Source organism: Mirounga angustirostris, unplaced genomic scaffold (genome assembly GCF_029215605.1).
Source record: "Mirounga angustirostris isolate CCGP_5_RB_7025 unplaced genomic scaffold, mMirAng1.0.hap1 SCAF_3, whole genome shotgun sequence".
Lineage (NCBI taxonomy): Eukaryota > Metazoa > Chordata > Mammalia > Carnivora > Phocidae > Mirounga > Mirounga angustirostris.
The window spans coordinates 68,044,052-68,058,719 of record NW_026991711.1 but is presented as its reverse complement, the minus strand read 5'-3'; the positions used below and the strand labels follow the sequence as shown (position 1 = coordinate 68,058,719).

The 14,668-nt window shown below is 41.8% G+C and overlaps 1 protein-coding gene across 13 annotated transcripts in view; it reads right to left on the bottom strand.

The window, feature by feature from the left end:
• Window positions 1–14,668, bottom strand: part of STARD13 (StAR related lipid transfer domain containing 13) — a 521,208-nt gene that overhangs the window by 94,701 nt on the left and 411,839 nt on the right. Inside the window, exon 1 of one of the 13 annotated variants that reach the window (XM_064586214.1) lies at window positions 9,207–9,460. The exons of 11 other annotated variants lie outside the window; for them this stretch is intronic. The gene's annotated coding sequence lies outside the window, so the exon portion shown is untranslated. Of the gene's footprint in view, window positions 1–9,206; window positions 9,461–14,668 lie in introns of those variants that run through there. One more of the 13 variants, XM_064586213.1, reaches the window with a different exon arrangement.

The following is a 14,668-nucleotide window of genomic DNA, read 5'->3' as shown; positions in this document are numbered from 1 at the left end:
CCTCACCTACGCTGTCTACCTGCATGGTGGTATCTGGGGGTGCGGGTCGGAGTTAGTTGTACTATACATGTACCATAGAGGGCTGGCAATGGCTATCCCATGTACACGTTCATTTTCTGTACTGCCACGTATCATGATGTACTGAAGTCTACACATACCTGACTGAGAGGGTATGTGGAATACGTCGCTTACTTTTAAATAAACTAACCCTCACAAAATGGAGAAGCACCTTAAAAAGATTCCTATAGAGATGTCATGAAGAGAAGATGATATTCATTCCTAGCAGGAGTAGTCAACAAGAAGTTGAGATTTCCCTACCCCTAGCCCTGTAACAGTCACATCTACAAGGTCAGAACAATGAAAACGCAGTTAGACCAGACAAGAAGTCAGCTAGAATCATTTAAAATTGTCCGGAAGATTATTTGAAATAGGAATAGAAGTAATTGTTGATGAACTTTGGTCTCTATGACTTGAGATGGTGAATGAGAGTGGAACATGTGCATGACTTCTAAAATGCAAACAAATCCATTGCAAGCACTGCTCAAGCGTGTGGTACCAAGAGGACCGTACATTCGAGGCAATGTGGGGCCGCTGTGCTAGGGAACATGAGGACAGAGTGGGAATACTGTAGGACCATGTCTGACAGCACACTTCCCAACCTCTCCACGGCATGGCACAACAATGTATTTGTACTGCACGTGGGCATAAACTACCACGCTGCTGGAAGCCCAGAGTCATGAGACGAGGCCTTTGGTTGCCCTAGGCCCTGTTCAGCCAGCCCAAGGGCCAAGGGGGTGCGAATCTTCAGCCGACCTATCACACATTCAGAGCGCACCCACATCCCATGAGAGGCACCTAAGAAGCATACTGCTTGGAAAGTCAGCCCTACAGACAGACTTAGGCAGGGCTCATTATTAAAGAACACAGCTGTTAGGTCCTAATGGAGTCAACTCTATAGAAAAGGAGAGAGAAAGGCTTTTTAAAAAAACGGACCTCTTAAGAATCAGCCAGTAAAATGTATTTGTATCATAACTGGGCTTGTTGTGAGAAGTTAAATATTTATGCTATCTCATTCTCCAATCTGTAAAGGAACAGACTTTATATATTTACTAATATTCTCTTTCTTCTCTATTGGTGAGCGTGCCCCACTTCCGCATGGTCAGCTTCAGAACAGTGTTACTCACACAGTCAGTGCTAACAGATGTCTGCTGAACAGACAAGGCCAGAGTGAAGCTACAAACACCATTCACCAATCCTTAGACTCCTGTCCAGTAAGGTCCTTCACCTATTCCTCCTGGCAGCTAGTCCAAAACCTAGCCCCTGGTTTCAAATCCCAGCCCTAGGCCTAGGCTACTTACTCTTAGCTGATCTCATCTCTTCCTTTGATGAGATCAAGACCATCCTACAAAAGCTGTTTTAACACCAAATACATGGACCGACATCATTCGGTGTAAAACCCCCCAAGTCATTGTTGTCTTACTCCTTATTAACCAAACTCACCAGTCAGGGAGGGGATACTTTCATTGAAATAGCTCCTCTCTTCCTTCTACACAGCCCTGCCTCAACTGGACAGTCAACTCATGAGCGCCCCAGGCTCACCCTGCAACAGAGCCTCTCCCTTTTCTGCTTCCTCTGTTGGACACACTCTTGCCTCAGACATCTGGGAACCCCTCATTCACTTCAAGTCCTCACTCGAGTCACTTCTCCAAGAAGCCTTCCCTAGATACTTCTTCGCAAAGTTAATCCCTCTGGCTCACAGTCACACCACCTTTCCCTGTTTCATTCATTGTCTTCATCCATTGTCACTAAAATGAACACCGTTTATTTATCCATGTTGCTCAGTATTGGTCCTCCCCCCTAGAATGTAAGCTCCCTGAAGGCAGGAAACTTTGTTTTGCTTACTGATGTTTCTCTACTGCCTAAAATTGGGTCTGGTGCTCAGCAGGTACCCAATTAATATTTGTCGAACGAATGAACAGGTGGATGGATGGATTATTGCAATAGATCAATAAATGGTATCATTGCTGCAGCGCCTGGCTGGCTCAGTCGGCGGAACATGCAGCTCTTGATCTCAGGATCGTGTGTTCGAGGCCCATGTTGGGTGTAGAGATTACTTAAAAATAAAATCTTTAAAATAAATGGTATAATTGCTTCCTCTCCAATGCACCCTTCTACCAAAATATTCATCCTAAAAATCACTACTCTCCTCCTAAACCATCAATATCTATGTGTAATTTATGAAATGACATTTCATAAATTTATGAATTTACGTAATTATGTAATTTATGAAGAGCCTTCAGAGATGTAGGCCCCATCTCCCAATGCAGCCATCTCTCCATACGTTCTACGGTCTAGTCACACTGGGGGACCACTCATTTATTCTGAACACACTGAACATTTTAAAAATTTGTGTTTTTAGACATATTCTTTTGTCTCAGAATATCCATTGTCTACTTTGCCCTCTACTAAAATCTATGGATGTTTCCAGGCTCTACTCAAATGTCCCATCATCCATGGAGCTATCTCATTCTCCCAGTGAGATTTTAGACATGTGTTCCAAAGCACAGCACCACATGCTAGTACAGAAGTTACTCCCCCTTGAGTTGTATCTGTACCTGCCCCCAAGATGGGACCATCCCATCCCTGAACAGGCATCATAGGTTTACACCTTTTCGCAGTTCCCTGCACATGGTAAGTGACTGACACACATTTGTTGAAATGAAATATGTGATATCACCATAGCTGTGGATTTTGAGACAAAGGGATTGTCAAAAAATAAGCATTTAGATCTTTGTAGAAGTAATACGCCAATACCAATTAAGCGAATGTCAGTGGGACTGAAAAGAAAAATAAAATCGTAGCTTAAACCAGCATAAAGTAGGAGCCTTCAATAATAAGCTCTAAAGATACAGATATCTTCTTTCTCTCTGCTGGAATGCCTGGCACAGAGAAGTCACTTAATTAGGAGTTTGATCCTCAGCTAAACACAACTGCTCTATTTAAACTGAACACTCGCTATTGTTGCTTAACTGTGTTGTGGTTTATTCAAGTGCTTGCGAGGCCTGAAGAACGCCAGTCAGGATGCATCTATGTTACATAAGGGTGCTTTTCATGGAGTAATCTAGCGTTAATTTAAGAAACTGTGTCTCATCTGCTTGCTGGTTTCTCCTCCCCAGGCTTGTCCCCGTAATATACACAGCTACTCACTGGCCAGGCCCAGGACAAACGGTCCAGTATGCAGGATAATAAGCACATATGGAAAGAACAGTAGTTCTCAGGAGATTGTTCTAAATCATTGTTTTCTTATGGAAAGTAGAGAACCAATAATTCCAAGAAGCTTTTACAGCACAATCTCTGCTGACAGTAGAGCCAGTTTAAATTCTAGACCGGTGAGCAACAAATTCAGACAGGGTCCTCTTGCCCTTTGCTGACTGCAGAATCCATAGGTCCCCTGTAAGGGCTCTCTGCAGAGATTCAAGGGTAATGGCATGCACCTCTTGAACTCCTTCCCCCTGGTTTGCTGACAGCACTTAACACTCTTCCTTGGTATCCTGTAAGGGCTACCTGGGCTGGAGGATTTTGAGTCCTCCTTCGGCTAGCAGCTTGCTCTCTCATTTACTTCTAGCTCAGATAATCAGCTTGGCTCAGCTCAAGCTACATAACTGACCACCTTCACCCTTGTTGTCTATTTCTGTTTGGGGAAGCCACTGGCAAAGTGTAAGCTACCATGCCCACCCTGTGAAGACATTTCTCTTCAGGCTTCCACAGTCCCAGCAGAACAAGACCACTTCAAGGAGCTTTCATAATTATGAAGACTTAGGTTTTCCATGGGATAAACCCCTCAGGACTCCACTTTCTCTTGCTCCCTCTACCCACAGCCTGATGCACTGACATTGCAAGTTGGCTTGATTGCAGCTCACTTGGGGCTACATTGAGTTGTCTATTCATTACTGGGTTTGTATTCATTTTTGAACTTGGCATTCCTTCACCATAAAAAGAGTGAACTTTCTGAAGCAAGGGACTTATTCTGCAGCATCCCAAACAGGACCATTGAGAAAGGCTTTTAAAGAAGGCACCTGCTTCTCTTACCCTTTTAAGCCAAGATGGACAGGTGTACTGAGGAAGTGCTCCCGCTCACTGACAGTCCTTCGCTCCAGTCTCTTTACTGAGAGCGTCAAGGAGTGGCACTTTTAGTGGGGATACATTTCAAGTACTATTCCAAGAACTGAAAAAAGAAAACTTCCCCTCTTGAACAAAGAAGTAGGTGATGGATAGTGTATCTCAGTGGTGAGGGCCCTGACCCATTTATCAATGAGGTTGTAAACACAGTGGAGCTTCCAACTCAGTTCAGTGTTCAACTAACCACATGACCCTGATTTGATAGATTATTTCCAGTATTCCTGTGGTTTATCCTGATATAACTTGCAGAAACTATTATGGTAAAATGGCTTTCCCTCCGCCAGTTATTCCATGTAAAAGGAGATTAAATAAGGGATTATAAAAAGCTTCCACAATTTACATAGTTTTCTTCATAATCGTTTCACAAGTAGACTCAAGTTTCCCCTTTTTAACTGTTTTTAACCTTAACTCAAGAGAAAAGCCAAACCAGTTAGATTTCCATCTCTCAGGGAAAGTCTATTTTTTCATGGAAATAGGTAAAACAGGCCCCTTGGGTCCCTCTTGATGCTAAGATTATTGTTCCCTCAAAGAGTTTTCAAACGTTGGCCTCAAAGGTTACCATATGTTCAACATTTTCTAAATTTAAAAAAGGGAGGGCAGAAAATTAGGAGCCTGGCATGAAGTTGCTAAACTTGATTGTGTTCTGGGTATGTCCCTGGTTCTTTGTAAAGTATCTAAAAAAAGGCAGCCTTTAAGTCAGTGTTATTAGTGTATAATTGATCAGGCAACCTTTGGATTATTAAAAACTTTATTTGGATTATTAAAAATAATGCTGGTCACTTATTTGCCATTTTTCATATTATTTATGAATAATATCATGTTAAACATCTTGGTTCAGAGAGCTTTGTCTTAATTCTTTTGTTTTGTTTTATTTTGTTTTGTTTTACCACTTCTTTAGGATAATTTCCTAGAAGGGGAATTACTGGATCAGGGGGTCTTGATAAATACTGCCAAACTGCTTTTCAGAAAAATGCTTAGATTTTCTTTGTAAAACTTACCTAGCAGGGCCCCTGGGTGGCTCGGTTGGTTAAGCGTCCAACTCTTAATTTTGGCTCAGGTCATGATCTCAGGGTTGTGAGATCAAGCCCCGTATAGGGCTCCGTGCTGAGTGAGGAGTCTGCTTATCCCTCTCCCTCTGCTCCTTCCCCTGCTCACTGTCTCCTCTAAGAAAAATAAATAAAATCTAAAAACAACAGCAACAACCACCATATCTAGCCACAGGTACATCAAGGATCTTTCCAAACAGAGACCGTTGATTGATAGTTTTAATCTTTAGTTACCTCAGTATAATTAGTAGGACTCAGATATGACTATGTAGGGTAACCACTTATTTACTGGTGATTACACATAGGGCTTCTGTCATTGAAGCCTCAGGTTCCCATTCTCAATTGGTCTGTATGCTATTACATACATTAAAATGGTCATATTATTCCAGATAAATAAATAGGTACCTGGATTCTGTCCCAAAGGTTATGTGATTATAGTATACCACAAACAAGATAAAATTTTCAGAAAGGTACGAAAAGATTGACTTGTTCATTCATTCAACAAACATGACTTGAATACCAGTCAGTTATAAGACACTAGGGTAAGCACTAGGGAATCAAAGCAACATGGCACCTTGCCTGTCTTTGAGAAGCCTACCAAGGGAGAGAGAAATATAAATAAAAACCTGGTAGAACAGGATAAGAACTTTATTACAAGTTTATCCTATGGAACCATGAATGAAGAAGGTCCTTGACTCCATGGGGGAAAAATACTGGGTAAGGCTTTGAAGACTGGTAATGTTTTAGGTAGCTTTGGAGGATGAAGAGAATGATAAAAAGTATAGAGAAAACATTTAGTAGAGCCTGGGGACTGAAATGAGCAGGGCGTGGAGATGTGAAAGCACATGGAATAGCAGGGTCAAACTGAGGGGAAGGGGGAGGGACATAACTAGCAAACCGGTTAGTCCTTCCAAAAAGGGCTCTAGGGATTCAAAAGAGGGAGAAAAACACACCCTTAAGGAGATCAGAAAAGCGTTAGGAGAAGCCTCTGAATCATGGGCAGGATTTATTAAGACAGAGAAAAAAAGGGACTATTTCAGGAAGCAATTAGTGACTTTAAAGTTTTCAAAGCATTATCATGTACATTTTTATGTCATGTGACCTAACAACAACTTAATGTTGTTGGTATACATTCTTACTGAAGCAAGGGACTTATTCTGCAGCATCCCAAACAGGACCCCATTGAGAAAGGCTTTTAAAGAAGGCACCTGCTTCTCTACCCTTTTAAGCCAAGATGGACAGGTGTACTGAGGAAGTGCTCCCGCTCACTGACAGTCCTTCGCTCCAGTCTCTTTACTGGAGGAACTCTGAATCAGCAGAATTAAGTGACTGGCCCGAGGTCACACAGCCATGCTCCACAATTCAGTAAATGGTGCTCCTGGGGATGGTTTTGTTGGGAGCATGGTGGTACTGGCAGCTGATACTGGCAGGTCTGACTTCTGACTTCTGATATCCTTTGTATTATACTAAGCTGCTATCATGTTTATCACTTAAAATGAAAACGGTTTAAAATGAAAATACACTAGTGACTCTTTTCTTTTACTTTTAATATTTTATACACTGTTGCTTGTATCGAAGTATTTGGAAAGATTCTCTTTCTCTCTCTTGCATATATATATACATATATGTGTCATATGAAGATAAGCATATATATTAGCATGTATTTATTTCAATATGACATATATGGATATATCAAATGTAAAAGAAAATATTAGGTACCTGAATTTGCACTATCATCCATTTTCTTTACATTGGAAATTTAAAATATTATATATATTTAATCATACTAAATCAAAGCAGTATTGCACCAATTGCAACCCAACTTCTAAAACTTCTACCTGTTTGAGGAGATGACTGGTATTCCACAATGCCAGAACTGTGGTGAGAAAATCAAAGGATAATTCCACATAGAGAAAAAAGACCGGTGCACGTACTTTTCAGTGTAGGCTTCTGCAAACAAAAGTACTATTATATGAGATTACTGAACTTTGTTTTTAGCGACCCAGAGTTTTTTGGCTTTTTTAGTGTAGTGTAGTTCTGCCTGAGAAAATGAAGGCAACTTCATAAATGACATAAATACTAAAATTTAGCAGCATAAGACACATTATAAATATCTGACTGACATTTAAAATGTCTCTGGGAGACATTTTAAGCAGCGAAACAGATTTATTAAAAGGTTAGTTATCTTCCTCAAGGTCACCAAGTGAGGTGGCAGAAGGGTAGTGGCTGAAATCCAAAGCTTTTGACTCTTATCTTGGTCCCTGCAATAAATTAAAAATGTCTTCATGAGATCTGACATGGGTACTGTCAGAAATTGGCAAATATTCTTTCACACGTTTGACACACAGATCTGGACGCGACCCTGTCACATGTCAGCGTATGTCAGCACATGTGAGTTCAACTCACACAGAATACACCGGCTGGCACAGCTAACACCCTCACATGCAGATACGGGTTTAAACATCAAGGAGAGCATGTTCCAGAATTTCTCAGCGTATCCTGCGTACATCTCTCCACGACTGCTGAAGCTGCCCCGAGAACTCTGCCTCTGAATACTTTCCTGCTTCTCATTCTTCAAATCGAGACCATAGGAAACAGGTTAAGCTCCAAAAAGACAGCAGGACAAACCACTCAACCTTCAGTTTATGACTTCCTCAGTAAGAAAAGACATAAACGTGGCATTTATTACGGAACGTGCGGAAAGGGCCCCGTAGAAACCATATGGTTGTCAGTAGCGGCACGATCTCATTCAGAGGTGCCAAGAGCACTAATGAGACGAGGATGTCAGGCAAGGCAGAAATAGATCAATACTCCTCCCCCACTTGCAGTCGTCCCCACCATCAGTCACTGTGCTTGCTCTATGTAAATGAAATCAATCAGCGGGGATTTCTGTAAAACGCATACAACAGTTGTCTTCTAGACTCTACCAGAAGATAAATGATTCCAGACGTTGGACTGCAGCCATTTTCCCACACATGCTACAGAGTTCTGACATCCATATTGGGCCATAACACGGAGTGGTTTCTGCTTTGGCGAGTTTACAGCTAGTGTGTCTGCTTCTGGTTTGGACTAGGCAGCCTGCTAACGCCAATGCACCCTAAGTCCCCTCTTGCCTGTGCAAAACGTAAGAGGATCGCCTTTTTCCAACAGGGGGGCTCCTGGGATCCTCCTCAAAACTTTGCTATCGTTCACATAAGCTTATCATTCCAAATCGCTCTTTAAGATCCCTTTGGACTTACACAAATCCCAGCTTAATATAACATGAGACGCAGGACATCAAACGCAAACCACTTGGATGGAACACATAACAACAGACAGCACAAGTCCAACTTTGTTTTAAAACTAGTATGTTTAAAAAAAACACGCTAACCATAAGTAACAGGGCTGTTTGATAGGGCAGCTTGTGTTCTGGAAAAGGGTAGAAGGCTTTGTAAGAAAGACAAGCTAAAAGATCCAGAAGCAGAGCTTCCTTTAAAAACGATGTCAACACAATACGATGATCTGGAAGGCACGTAGAAGTCTAGGTTGTATTCACGGCTATTTGCCTAACTGACCCATGGAATTAAACATCCAATAGACAGCACTTTCTGCCAGCCCCTTAAATCTGAGAGATGGGCATTTTTCTCACTAAACTGCCTTTAAGGAAAGATAACAAATAATTTTACTCCTATTTCAAAAAAATAAGGAAAAAAAGTCCTATGTCAATATCTATAGTCTAACTGAGATAAAGACAATTTTCTGAGGTTAAATAAAAGTAAAACCAATCTTATTGTAGCTTTCAAATGTTTTTCAAGTGAGTTGTCAACATGAGAGGCACTGCTTTAAATTTTAAGGAAAGTTCTTGTTAAAAGAATGTCCTTCTAATGATCACATACACCACAAAGAAAACTTTATATATTGGTAACACAACTCACGGTGCAAATAGGAAGTCACTGTTGTCTTACCCACCACCACCTCCTTTCCTATGGAATACAAACTTACTTTGTTGAAAAATGTCCTTAGGCTGGGCTGTACTTTTGAAACAAAGCCACTCTCTTCTTCATTTCATTTTCTGTTTTCTTGAAAACTGCTCCTCCGGAACTGACAGATGGTGCATCTGTCACTGAGAGTTTCCTCTTCGTTATCTCTGCCAGCTAATATTTCCTCTGTGCTTAGCTGTTGTCTCTGACACTCTTCCACATCATTCTAGCCTGATCAATGGTGTGCCTGGTTTGAGGTTGGTTTTGGCCCCGCCTCCAGCTCTGAGAGAGAAAATGAAAACTCACAGCTGGATTTCCTATAAATCCTCTCTTTTAAATCTGGCTCTGCAGCTATGGCACAAACTAGAGGAAAAAGCTGCCAGTCTGTCACAAACCAAGGGGGCGATCCTCTCCTAGGCCCCCCTCCCCGCATGCCAATGCCCAGCATGTATGTTATATAACAAACCCCATTTTAAGTTAGCCTGAAAACTTCCCAGGACCAGAGGAAGCATGGTTAAAGCAGGCTTATGCTTTTCCATGCCTAATAAGACTCAAAAGAAGATGCCCATGACTGAAACACACCCACACACATACACACGATGGAATAATATTTAACATATTAAAATTGTGAAAACCGATTCCAAGGAGAAAATGCCAAAATAGTACATTACCAAATAATTTCTATCCTAAACCACACGTAATCATTCCTATTCAGATGACATTATATCCTAAGCAACAGGATTTGCTAGTGTTTATACTCCCGATGAACTTGGTGAATCTGAGAATATACGAGATGCATTTCAGGTTCGAGCTGAGAGAAGGTTGTCTCTACTCTACCGAGTAGAACAGCTGAATATGTGACACCAATCTTCTCTGTAAATCAGTAGGACAGAGGATATATTTTTAGAGTGACGTATTCTGCACAGTCAACAGTAATCAAACCTTATCAGGTAGAGAAGCTGTACATTTAGAGCAAACACGTTTTGTGAGTCTTAACAAAACGAGGATTTGAAGACTTGTACTGGGATCCAGAATCAGCAGGTCTGGATTCAAGTCTCAGTTTTGTTCCTTGGACAGTGTCCTTGAACAGGAAAGGCACACAGTAAGCTCTGGAGACCTCCCAGGTGACTGAAGGATTAGATTAAGATAATAAAGTACTTTATTGTTACTATTCAACGTTTGGATTGTTCTTTTCAACAACAGAGAGAATATTAAATAAGTATAAATATTTAATCTGGCAAAGGATGGTACCAAAATAAATACCAGCCCGTGATAAAAAGCACTAGAGATAAAAGGATTCCAGGAATAATGTGCAGGGTATAAAGTGCAGGCTGAGGACAACAGCAACTCTGACTTTGAATATTTGAACTCTTCAGTGAGAGAGACTATGTGGTAAGCATAGGTCAGAGTGGGGTTGAGGAGTAAAAGTCTGAAACCTTGGTTCTCTTTCCACATCCTCGCAAAAGAGTCCTGGAATTGTCATCTGCCATTAGTCCGTAAGCCCCTTAAGGGCAGGGTCATACACAACTGGCATTTGTTGAATAAGTGAATGAATGAGAACTTGAACTAGGTGAGAGTCACTCCCTCCAAGGGAGAGAGTATAGATTATTATGAGAAGCCTGAGCTTGAAAGTGGATAATGAGTACTTCAAGGGGGAGACTACCTGTGTGTCCTTCTAGTGTCCTCAAATGTGAGGTGGGGGCTTTCCGGGTCACTGAAAGGAGAGGAGATTTTGTTCGGGGACCTCTGACCTGATCCCACTTTCTAGCTTCCCCTAGCAACTCCCCCGCCTCCCAATTCCTCTCCTGAGAATGTCATCCTGCTGACAATGAGTGTGAGTCAAGAACCAGGATGTTTGCAAACATCCCCTTAATGAAAGTACATGGATTGTTAGGGGAAATTCCTCCTAAATGGGGATGCCAGTCCTTGCTTGCTGTGGCTGGCAAGAAGTCACCTTTCCAAGTCTGTGTGGGCTATGCAGGGGCAGCAGTGGATCCCAGGAGAAGGAAAGGCACATGTGATGGGCTCCTGTTCCTACCCTGAATGCCACCTTACTGCCAATGTGTTTCTGTGTTTTTGACTAAACACACTGGAAAGGTAATCTACTTTGATATTCATGGTTTCAGGTGTATGATCTCTTCCCCCCAAGCTGAAGGGCTATGCTAATTTGGGGTAAGTGAACTTACAAATTGCAAAGATCTAAGCTAATAAATATATTTTTAACGCCGTATCTATACAAGGCACTCTACTAGATGCGTCAGAGGATGCATGCTTCCAGCTCTCCAGCTACCACTGGTTTCCAGCAGCACAAAAGATTACAATCAAAAACAGGATCTGAGGCCAGCAGGGGATAGAAAGAGCACAGCTGGGCTTCGAAGGGGAAGGATCACATCTAGTTTGGGGAGTGGGAGAATCCAGAAAACATGACTAGAGTGGTAGCATTAAAGTTTGGGAAAGATTTGCACAGGCAGAGACGAGGGAGGACACTTGTAAGAGAAGGACACGCTTAGAGTAAAAAAATGAACTCTAGGGCACAGAAAGAGACAAGAGGCAAGGCAAGCTCAGGAAATAGCAAGGTATCTGATTCTGCTGAAGCAGAGGGAATGTGGGGGAAACATGGGGGATGAGACTCCAAAGACAGGCTGGAACCATATTCTGTGGTTTGGCCTTGAATGCTGGGCGGGGTGTGGGGGGGGTTAATACTGGGTTCAATCAGCAATCATGAACCCTGGGAGATTTTGGAACACAGGTGTAACATAATCTGAGCAGTGAGATCTAGTAACCATGTTTAGGACAGATTATAAAGGAGACAGTAGGTAGACTGACCCATGTAGGAGGCTACTGCAATAATTTAAGCAAGAGGTCACGAAGGCTCAAACTTGGGAGGATGAAGGTTAAAAAAAGGAAAGGGGCTAGTGGTAACCACTTAGATATGATTGTCAAGGGAGATGAGTCAAAGAAAATCCTACCTGGAGGAATTTTTCCTGGAGATATTTGCAGACAAATGTACAAACATATACAAGTTTTTATTTCAGCATTATTTGTCATTGCAAAGGGTTGAAAACTCCATGATGCCCACCAATAGCAAACTTAACAAATAAATGATGGTACAGTCATATAATGAAATACTATACAGCCATTTAAAATGGATATGCAGCTACAAGAAAGCCATTGTAGAGTACTGGTGATAGGCACTGGATTGCCAGTGCTTAACCATGGCAGAGGAAGGAAAATATTGGGGAGTGGAATAAACATTGGGAGGAGACCTCCGGGTTCAGATTCTACTCCCACATTGGCACCTGGCTTCCCCAGAACCAGGACAACCTAGAGTTGTTCACTATACAATCTACCCAAATGTATGGGCAGCTTTGCCCATGACCACCAACTCAAAGGTGCCCATGACCACCAACTCAAAGGTGCCTGCCTAACTGAGCCCTGACCATTTTCATGGTCAGAAGCCAATACCCATGTGCCTGGGCAAATCAGTACCTGAAAAAGGAATACCATCCATGTTTGGGACAAAAATACTCTTCAGGATTATACCAGATGGCAAAGCAAATGGTCTGGCATCTGAAGCTTCCCATTTTTATGAAACTCTGAGCATAAGAAGTCAGTTCTATATCACAAGCCACATCTACACCCAGGTTTAAGTGCAGTGCAAATTCATAAACCGAGCACTGCAATAATAATTGGGACTGATATACTGAAATGCAAATCAAAACCACAATGAGATATCACTTCACACCTGTCAGAATGGTTAAAGTCAAAAACACAAGAAACAACAAGCGTTGGTGACGATGTGGAGAAAAAGGAATCCTTTTGCCCTGTTGGTGGGAATGCAAATTGGTGCAGCCATTGTGGAAAACAGTATGGAGGTTCCTCAACAAATTAAAAACAGAACTACCCTACAATCCAGGAATCATGCTACTAGGTATTTACCCCCAAGATACAAAAACACTAATTCAAAGGGATACATGCACCCCTATGTTTATTACAGCATTATCTACAATAACCAAACTTGGAAGCGGCCCAAGTGTCCATTGACTGATAAATGGGTAAAGAAGATGTGGTATATATATACAATGGAATATTACCCAGTCATAAAAAAGAATGAAATCTTGTTATTTGCAACAACATGGATGGAGGTAGAGTATGATGCTGAGCGAAATACGTCAGTCAGAGAAAGAGAAATACCATATGATCTCACTCACATGTGTAATTTAAGAAACAAAGCAAGTGAGCAAAGGGGAAAAAAGAGAGAGAGAGACAAACCAAGAAACAGACTCTTAACTACATAGAACAAAACAATGGTTACAAAAGGGGAGGTGGTAGGCGGATGGGGGAAATAGGGAATGTGGACTAAAGAGTACACTTGTGATTAAAAAAAAAACTAAAATGATTAAAAAAATAAAAAGAAACAAGAAACTGGAACCAGATGAAGAAATGGTAGTGCTTGGCAGAGAGGAGAGCAAAGCTAAGTGCTTACAAAGCTAACTTAGGGCTAACAAAGAGGAGAAAGGTTTAATAAAAGATTCAAGGAAAGGGAGGGCCTACATACAGTGGATTGGCTCCATTTGTTTAAGGAGCAGCTAGATCTGAGTCTTTGGTTCCATTCTCTCCTCAACACCTGGAAAAGGGGTAAGATATATTGCTTATGGAAATGTCAGAGGATAGGCTCTAAACTCAGGGACCCCGTTACAGAGTAAGGCAAAGGTGAAGGGCTAGATTAAGTGATATTTCACAAATTGTGTAGTTCAGGCCCCCCAATCCCCTTTCTTCTCATCAGCCCTGGGACAGCAGAAACCAGGCTTATAGCCCTGGAGGTTTATATACAGAAGCTCATTCTCTGCAGAGATAAAATATCTTAAAAAAGACAAAAGGTAGAGTCCAGCCTCAGAGAAGGGGTGAAAAAATTGCACAGCAAACCCTGGGGTCGGGAGCAGCCATGTGTGGTTTGACAGGGCACTGCAGGAAGGATCCAAGAGGCTCCTTGGGGATTTTCTCTTTTTTGCAGAGAGCCAGGCCTGACTATTAGATGTTTCTTGCCAGCTCCATAGAGAGGAAAACATACCAAGGAACCCAGAACCCCGCAGAGGAACACTGCACATCAAGGCAAGCGTGGCTCAGATGTAACAACGTGTGGACAATATGGCTTGTGCACGCAATCTGTGCACGAGCAAATTAAGAGCAATCCTTCGTGGCTGGTGAGAAAGGTATGGCTTCATGGATAAGAGTGCACTCTTTCTTTAATGCAGTGAAAAAACTGCCTTTTATGTTCCAAATACCTGGCTTCTCATCTGGACTCTGCCAGATACAAGCTGCGTGAGTTTGGACAAGTTGCTTGAGATCCCTCTTTGTTAAATGGAAAATAATAATACTCCTCTTGGGGTTGTTAGGAAGATTAAGTGGGTTAATACGTGTAAAATGCTGGGAATGGAGCTTGGCATAAACATTCAATACGTGTTACTTACCATTCCATAGTTA